The sequence below is a fragment of the Neophocaena asiaeorientalis genome, unplaced genomic scaffold (assembly GCF_003031525.2).
Source record: "Neophocaena asiaeorientalis asiaeorientalis breed wild unplaced genomic scaffold, Neophocaena_asiaeorientalis_V1.1 scaffold129, whole genome shotgun sequence".
Taxonomy (NCBI): domain Eukaryota; kingdom Metazoa; phylum Chordata; class Mammalia; order Artiodactyla; family Phocoenidae; genus Neophocaena; species Neophocaena asiaeorientalis.
In genome coordinates, this window is record NW_020172446.1 from 3,490,266 (window position 1) to 3,499,257 (window position 8,992).

Below are 8,992 nucleotides of genomic sequence, written 5' to 3' on the forward strand. Positions count from 1 at the left end.
GGGCAGGAGGCCTCCGTGGTGTCAGGTGGAAGAAACAAGAGGTACCCGTGGGGCCTCCCTCACGCAGCACAGCAGCCAGCACCCACCTACTGACCTCGTTGCTCTAGACGGGCCCGGGCAGAGGTTCAGACACCAGCAGCCTCTCCTGGTTCTCATCTCATCCCAGCAGTGTCCATGGTGTCCACGGCGGAGTCGCTAAGCAACTCCGTGCTGGCTGCAAAGAGGGGACGCTAGCTCACATGCCCCTCCCAGGGCACAGGGGGCTCTCTCCCGCAGGCACCTCCCAGGATATGGAGCTCACCTGGGCAAGTACCCAGCAGCCCGCGGGGCTCACGTGGGCAGGCACATTCAAGAGCATGGGATTCACCTGGGCAGGCACCCAGCAGCCCACAGGGCCCACCTGGGCAGGCACCCCCGCAGGGCTGGGCACACAGGAACTGCGCCCGTAGCCCTCGAAGCAAAGCACCCCAGCCCCACCTGTCCGTCAGAGCTGACCCTGAGCAGCTCAGAGAAGGACCTGAACTAACAAACAGCAGCTCCTGGACATGTCTGTGACCCTGGGCTTCGCTCTGTGCAGCCTCCTTCCACTGGCTCTTCCAGAGGCTTCCACTGCACCCAGGCACCAGGCCTCTGTCTCCGCCCACCACCCCTCCTCTCCCTGACTCCTAGACCCCTCTTGTGAGGAGAGGGTCTTCTTGCAGTTGCCTCCCACTCATGGGTCAGTTAAAAGGATTAGAAAACAAGCCGAAGTTGCAGCCCCATGTCCATCCTGACCCTCAGGACCTCACACCTGTTCCTTGGACCTGGCTGGTACAGCGAGGCCCATTTTCTGCAACTGTGAGCCCCTGATGGGCAAGGATTGGCCGATCTGGGCAGCCTGACTCAGCCAGCCAGCCCTTCCCAGGTGTGCCTGGATCAAGGTCTGGAAACACCCTCCCAGGCAGCAAGAGCGCTTGCAGTTGCTCCTCAGGCCATGCTCCCTGCCCTGTCAGTGGCCGCGGGGCTGGGCTGGTGGCTGGGAGTGAGGGGCCATGCCGTGTGGATGGCCCTGTCTGAATGGGCCTCTGCCGGACCTTTTGCAGGAGTTGCCGGGCTGCCACCCGTTAAAGAGGATGTGTTACCTGTACCTGCTGTTGTAAGTTCTCCCCAGGCAGTGGGGTCCAGGAGCGGAGGGGTAGCTCAGGTAGGTAAATGGAAACTTCCAGAAGAGCACCCAGACCAGGACCACCCGACCTTCCCATGTGGCCTGCAACTCGGCATGTGTGCTGTCACTGGTATGGCCCCAAGCACTTTCCTCCATCCTCATCCAGGATGACTTCATCTCAGATCCTTCACTCATTCCACAAAGACGCTTTTTTCAGAAAATGTCCCTGGGCTTCCCTGGTGGCGCAGTGGTTGAGAGACTGCCTGCCTCCCCCGATGCAGGGGACACGGGTTCGTGCCCCAGTCAGGGAAGATCCCACATGCCGCGGAGCGGCTGGGCCCGTGAGCCATGGCCGCTGAGCCTGTGCGTCCGGAGCCTGTGCTCCACAACGGGAGAGGCCACAACAGTGAGAGGCCCGTGTACCGCAAAAAAAAAAAAAAAGAAGAAAGAAAATGTCCCTTTGTACATTCTAAGGGACACATCTTTTGGGGCCACCACTCAACCCACTATGTTTGTATAAAATAACCCTTGAATTTTAGGAGATGGCTGAGGTCCCATATAGACTGGCACTGGCAGCAGCCATGTGAGTGGGGGTCTGGGGAGAATGAGGACCCTGGAAATACGATGGGGTGGGTCAAGCCCTCTGTGGGAGGAGCAGCCAGGCTACTTCCCAGCTTACCTTTTGTATTTTCACTTAGATTGTGGGGGAGTGTCGGCCTTGCCTCTGGGTTTTGCTTTTAAGAAGTCAGATTATCAGTCTTTCTGTGTGGCTTCTCAATTTATGACATATTTAGAAAGGTATTCCCTATTCTGATAATATAAAAATTATTATCCCTCAAGTTCTTCTACAACTGTTTTTTGGTTTCGCATCTTTGGTCCAGTTGGTGTGTGTGTGTGTGTGTGTGTGTGTGTGTGTGTGTGTGTGTGTGTGTGTATCAGGTGTGAGATAGAAGGCTTTTTTCCTAGATGACCACCTAATTTTCTCAATACCAGTCAATGAAAGATCCCTCTTTTCCCAGCTATCTGCAATATTAATCTTCTACTAATCACGTAGGTTTTGGGGTCTATTCTGGCATTTTAATTTTTTTTCTGTTAAGCTGTCTGAGAATCCATGCGTCAATGCCATTCACACTTGTGAGATCTTTGAATCAGGAGGCATCTAAGAAGTCATAGGCTAGTTGGCAGTGTTTTTCTTAGTGGCACACAAACCAGTGATGCACCTTATAATACACAGTGTCCTAGATTCAACAAAATGGTAATAATTGTGGCTTTAAAATAGTTTACCTCCTGGTAGGCCTTATCACACCTCATTGCTCAGTGGAAGCACGGAGTCCTAACCACTGGACCGCAGGGAATTCCCTGAATGGGTTTTTAATTAGGATTTCATTAGATGATAGACTAATGAGAAGTGACATTTATATGACATTAAATCTTACCTTTAAGAACATTGTGTGTCTTCACAATGATCCAAGTACTTGTATGTGTGTATATCGCTCAAGAGAATGTTGACGTTTCTTTTATGTTCATTCTGTAAATATTGGGTGTCTACAGTGGAGGTACATCATAAACACAGCAGACCAAAGTCTCCTGCCCTCGGATTTTTGCACACCCTGAGATCATGAAGACATTCTACTGTGTCATCTTCCAGTTTATCTTGCCTTTCACATTTAGATCCACAGTTCACTTGGAATTGATTTTTGTTCGATTTCATTCCACCTAGATTGTCAGCTAATTAAGCACCATTTACTGAAAATCTACTTCGCTGTTCACCAGTAGTAATACTGTAATAAAGCAAGTGCTCATATATGGGTAGGTCTAGATATATTTCAAAGATAGAATCAGCTTTATTTTTCTTCAGTTCACATCTGGAGTTTGTGAAAAAGGAAGGAGCCAAGAATGATGCCATTGTTTGGGCCTGAGAAACAGAGGAGGGGTCAACTATGGGGGAAGGAATCTGGAGGAACAGAGTGGAAGCAGAAAGTCATGGCTTTGGACATAGCTGAGGCGGAGGCATCTCTTAGACATCACAGTGAAAATGTAGGGTAGGCAGGCAGAGATAAAAGTATCAAATTATATCTCTGAGAACCATTACCTTTACAAAATTAAAATCTTCATTTTTTTTGCTTTCAACTTTTGCTGAAATTAAAAACTGTTTCTTTTTAGTTCTTTGATAATTGGTCATTTTAACCATTTTAAGTGTATATTTCAGGGGCATTCATTACATTCACAATGTTCTGCGACCATCACTATTTCCAAAACTTTGTCATCACCCCAGACAAAACTCTGTGCCCATTACGCAATCACTCCAGTTCCCTCCTCCTAGCCCCTTGCAACCACTAATCTTTCTGTCTCTAAGCATTCTCCTTTCCTAGATATTTGTCCTTTTGTATCCAACTTCTTTCACTGAGCATGTTTTTGTTTTGTTTTGTTTTTTGTTTTTTGCAGTACGTGGGCCTCTCACTGTTGTGGCCTCTCCTGTTGCGGAGCACAGGCTCCGGACGCGCAGGCATGGCTCACGGGCCAAGCTGTTCTGCGGCACGTGGGATCTTCCTGGACCGGGACACGAACCCACGTCCCCTGCATCGGCAGGCAGACTCTCAACCACTGCGCAACCTGGGAAGCCCCACTGAGCATGTTTTTAAAGCTTATGCATGTTACAGCGTGTATCGTAACTTCATTACTTTTTATGGCTGAATGATATTCCATTGTAAGTACAGTTGACCTTTGAACAACACAGGGGTGAGAAGCACTGACCCTCCATGCCAAAAATCTGTGTAAAGTTTACAGTCAGCCTTCTGCATTCTTGGTTTCACATCCATGAATTCAACAACCACAGACCATGTAGGAGTATGTATTTATTGAAAAAAATCTAAGTATAAGTGGACCCATGCAGTTCAAACCCATGTTGTTCAAGGGTCAACTGTATATAACACATTTCGTTATCCATTCTTCTACTGATAAACACTTGGCTTGTTTCTACCTTTTCGCTATTGTGAATAATGCTGCTATGACATTCATGTATCAGTACAAGTATCCGTTTGAATCCCTGTTTGCCGTTCTTTTAGGTAGAGACCTAGGTGTAGAATTGCCAGGTCATATGGTAATTTTAACGTTTTGAGGAACCACCAAACTGTTTTCCACAGTGGCTGCATCATGTTACATTCTCACCAGCAAGGTACAGGGTTCCAGTATCTCCACATTCTCCCCAAGACTTGTTAATTCCCTCTAATCTTGTTATTTTCTGTTGTTGCTGCTTTTTAAATTATAGTTATCTTAGATGTGGGGTGGTTTCTCATTGTGATTTTGATTTGTATTTCTCTAATGACTAATGATGTTAAGCGACTTTTTATGAGCTTAGTATAACATGCAATAAGACTTAATTTAAGGGTATAGCTTTATGACTTCTGAAAAATATATACACCCATGTAACAACCACCACAATCGAGATGCAGAATATTTTCATCACCCAGAATATTCCCTTGTCCCATTCCCAACCATTTCCATCAGCACCAGGCAACCAATGGTCTGCTTGTCTCCAGAGATTAGATCTACACGCACCCCTATGTTCATAGTAGCACTATTTACAATAGTCAAGACATGGAAGCAACCTAAATGTCCATCAACAGATAAGTGGATAAAGAAGATGTGTGTGTGTATGTATGTGTGTATATATATATATATATATATATAAAACAATAGAATATATTGTCTCTCTCTATATATAGAAGTTTATATATATATATATAAACAATAGAATACTACTCAGCTCTAAAAAAGAACGAAATAATGCCATTTGCAGCAAAATGGATGGACCTAGAGGTTATTATACTAAGTGAAGTAAGCCAGACAGAGAAACACAAATATCATATGATATTGTTTAGATGTGGAATCTAAAAAAAAAAAAAAAAGATACAAATGAACTTATCTACAAAAAAGAAACAGACTCACAGACATAGAAAACAAACTTATGATTACCAGAGGGGAAAGGGGGGGGAAGGATAAATTAGGAGTTTGAGATTAGCAGATATAAACTAATATACATAAAAATAGACAAACAAGGTCTTACTCTATAGCACAGGGAACTATATTCAGTATCTTGTAGTAAACCATAGTGAAAAAGAATATGAAAAATATATATATTACTTAAAAGGATATATAAAAAAGAATTCTAAAAAGAAAATATAAATAACTGAATTGCTTTGATGTACCCCAGAAACAAAACATTACTTTACTTTAGTTAATCAACTATACTTTAGTTAAAAAAAAGAAATGCTGATACATGATCTATCGATGAACCTTGAAGACCTTACGCTAAGTGAAATACGCCAGACAGAAAAGGAAAACTATTGAACGATTCTACTTATATGAGGTACCTAGAAAAGAGGCAGAAAATAGTATAGGCGTTACTGAGGAGAGGAGGGAGGGGGATGGGGAGTTATTGTTTAATGGGTACAGAATTTCAGTTTGAGATGATGAAAAAGTTCTGGAGGTGGACAGTGGTGATGGTTGCAGAACAACGTGTATGTACTTAATGCCACTGAACCGTACACCTAAGATGGTGTAGACATGTACTCAGATCAGTGCTGCTCAGAGTGAAAAGAATGAACACGTCAGAGGCAATGCCTCGGAGGTTCAGAGACAGCAACGACCCCCAGACAGAGGCAGTCAGGGCAGCAGGCCTTTGGAACTTAAAACACCTAAGAATGAGGAGGCGGGCAGGGGTGGGGTGAGGGAGGTGAGTGCATTTTAAGGAGAGAGAAGAGTGAAACAAAAGCAGAGAGGAGAGGAAAGAGCCTTGCATAGTTGCTGCCCAAGAGGAAGGTGGCAGGTCCAGCGCGGGCCTTCTCCGAGCACTTTTCGGCTGGGGTTAGGGGCTAGAATTGTTTCCACCACTGTGCGGTCCATTGTCGGGCTAGTGGTGTTCGTCTCATCACAATACAAATAATTTTCAAAAGGTGCTAAACATCACCTCTTCTCACTCAGAAGGACAGGGAAGCTGCTCAGAACATTTTTTTTTAAGTCATTCTTCACTCAACACTTGCTTTTGGTGAGAATCCGCTGATTAACCCTGTCCTCCCCCCCAGGGCCATTTATCTTCTACTACTTATCTGACCTTGTCAAGCTTTGGTTCCCCCACTAAAGGAATTTCAAACATAAGACAGCAGCTGGACAGAGATTTTGTTGGATGGAGAGCCTTCCAGAAGTGCTTGGCCTTGAAAATCTTTACCTACAGATAACAAACTTGGCTGAGTGAGAGGCTTTTGGAGGAAGTCACTGTAACAGCCGCACACTTAACCCCATTCCCTGGGCAAGTCCCAGCCTAGGGGCCCCACGCTCCCTCCCCGTAGCAAGCAGTTACAGTCAGCATGGACTACAGCTTAAAAGGTGTCTGCCATGTCCTGAAAGCCGTTCTTGGGGGGAGGGGGGGCGCTCTTGCCAGGCCCCCTCCTGAGTACAGCTGTGCAGGAGCGCTCCAGCCTACCCCCTAAAGGCCCTGGGGATGCCAGAACTTTGTGTTCTCACAATGTTTATCCCTTGTTCACCATCCCAGAAGGAACCTCCACTGCCTCTCCTGCTGTGCTCTCCCTCCACCCTGCTCTGATTCTTCTCCCCAGTAAACACCCCTCTCCTCTCCAGAGCCTAAACCCCTCTACTATGGGGCTCACAAAGCCCTCCACACCCTCAGCCCTTACCTCCTGCAGTAGATGACACCTAGCTCCCCTGCCCCTAAGGGCTCGGCTTCCCCACGGCCCTCCCCAGCTGCTCATTTTCTCATAGTCCGCTAGCTCAGGGTCAGGAGGTGGGGTCACCAGCCTCCCTGCTCCCCAAGGCCACATCCATTTCCCCTCCACTCTCTGAGGTTTAAGCCAGACCTCAACCCATGCCCACCTCCCTCCTGGTCACTCCCCTTACTTACCGAAGACTTTGGCAATGGGCTCACAGCCTTCTCCACCCGACTGCCACCACCATCCAAGGTGGCCTCTGTGGCCCATCCATCCCACACCCTGGGCTCTCTGTCCCTTGACTTCATCTCCAAATACCTTCCCCTCCACTCCATTTCAGCCACAGCTTCCCATGGGCAGAACGTCTGAGATCCGGAACCCACACACCTGTACCCGCGTGTCATACTCTCCCAACCTTCCGGCCCATCCATCCAGTTACTCCCATCACATTAGCGCTCATTCCTCAGCAAGGCCTCAAATCCATTCATTTCTCCAATTTCTCCCAGTCTACCAGCCCCCTCTGGCCTTATGTCACTCACTCCCTACCCTGCTTGAACTGCGGGCTCCGTCCCTTCAGTTACTCTCTTGTTCAACTCCTCAACATCACCACTGTCTTTCTAACCCCAACCCTGGACAAGTCGAACAGCCTTTTTCTGTGCAGATCTCATGATGGAGAAAAGCACACAGCCTAGGAGAGTGGGGCCTCCAGATCAATGGCCACACATCTCAGCTGGGTCCTCTACGCTGACCACAGTTCTCTGTCCTAGTGCCACGGGGCCCACCCTGGGGAGCACAGCACTCCTCTGACCGAAACCTGATCCATTCTCTCCAGCTCCTCAGCAGCCTTGAGCCACGTTTCCTGCTCTCATCCTCCTACATGGACAACCTTTCCCCGGACCGAGAAACTTCAAGCAGCATCTAAACAGATGAAAGTACTCCGGTCTCTCTCATCTGAAAAGTACATAAATAAGCCTCTCTTGAGCACATCCCCCTCCACCCACTGCCCCATCTCTCTTCCCCTTCATAATCAGATGTCTAGCTCCCTGCCTCGATTTCCCCATCTCCTTACTCCTTGCCCTGCTGTCATCAGGCTCCTGCCTCCACCAGCCACAGCTGCTCGCACAAGGTCACAGGTGTTGCTCTGACACAGCTGACCCTCCCTCCTTGCCCGTGCCTCTGAGACATCACACTCCTCCCGTCTACCTGTATCTCAGCCCCCTCGTCCCATGACCCCTAAGGTTGCAGGTTGCCTAAGATCTCTCACAGACCTTCTGCTCTCAAAACTTCAACTCCCATCAAACGCTGATGCCTCACAAATCTACATCTTCAGACATGTTCGGCCAACTGCCTGCTAGACTTTTCCACTCAGATGCCACAGAGGCTACCGCTCAGTGACAACATGGCCAGAACCAAATTATCTTCTCTTCAACTCACTTCTCCTCTACCTCACTCTTCTCAGTGAATGGCAGCCCCACCCATCCTGTCCCAGGGCAGACCCGCACCCAGCATATAACTAAAGATCATTATTTGCAGAATAAAAATGAACCACTGAGCCTCCCTCATTCTCCACAGCCAATCACCACGAATTATCAATTTTACCTCCTACTATATCCCCGTGCTTCTTTCTTAATTGAGGCTGGCTGCCTCCTACACATCCTTCAGAAGGCTTCAGGGACCCTAACTCCGGAGGGACAGGGATCTTGCCCGCTGTTCCCAAGGCCCGTGACTGCCGCCACGGCCCGGACCACCACGCACTGTCCGGCCGGCCCTGATGAGTGACACCCCACTGCACTGGGCGCTCCATCTCCATAGCGCCCACGGCCGGGCACACAGGAGCCTCCCAGCAAGCACTGAACGGATGGAGCGAAGGAACGTAAGAGTAATGAGCGAAAGGGCCACGGATGACACGCAATCTCGGAGAGAAGGCCGGAAGGCCCTGCGACAGGCAGGACCTCTGGCTGTGCAAGCCCCGCGCCCGGAGCTGCCCCACGCGGCAGCCGAGCAGCCCCGCCCCCAAGTCACGCGGTGCTCCCCACGGCCAATGGAAACGGTCCGCTGGCCTCCTCGGCGGACGCTCCCGGCCCGCGCGCGGTTTCTCAGCCAATGGGAGCGGCCTTCGTCGCCC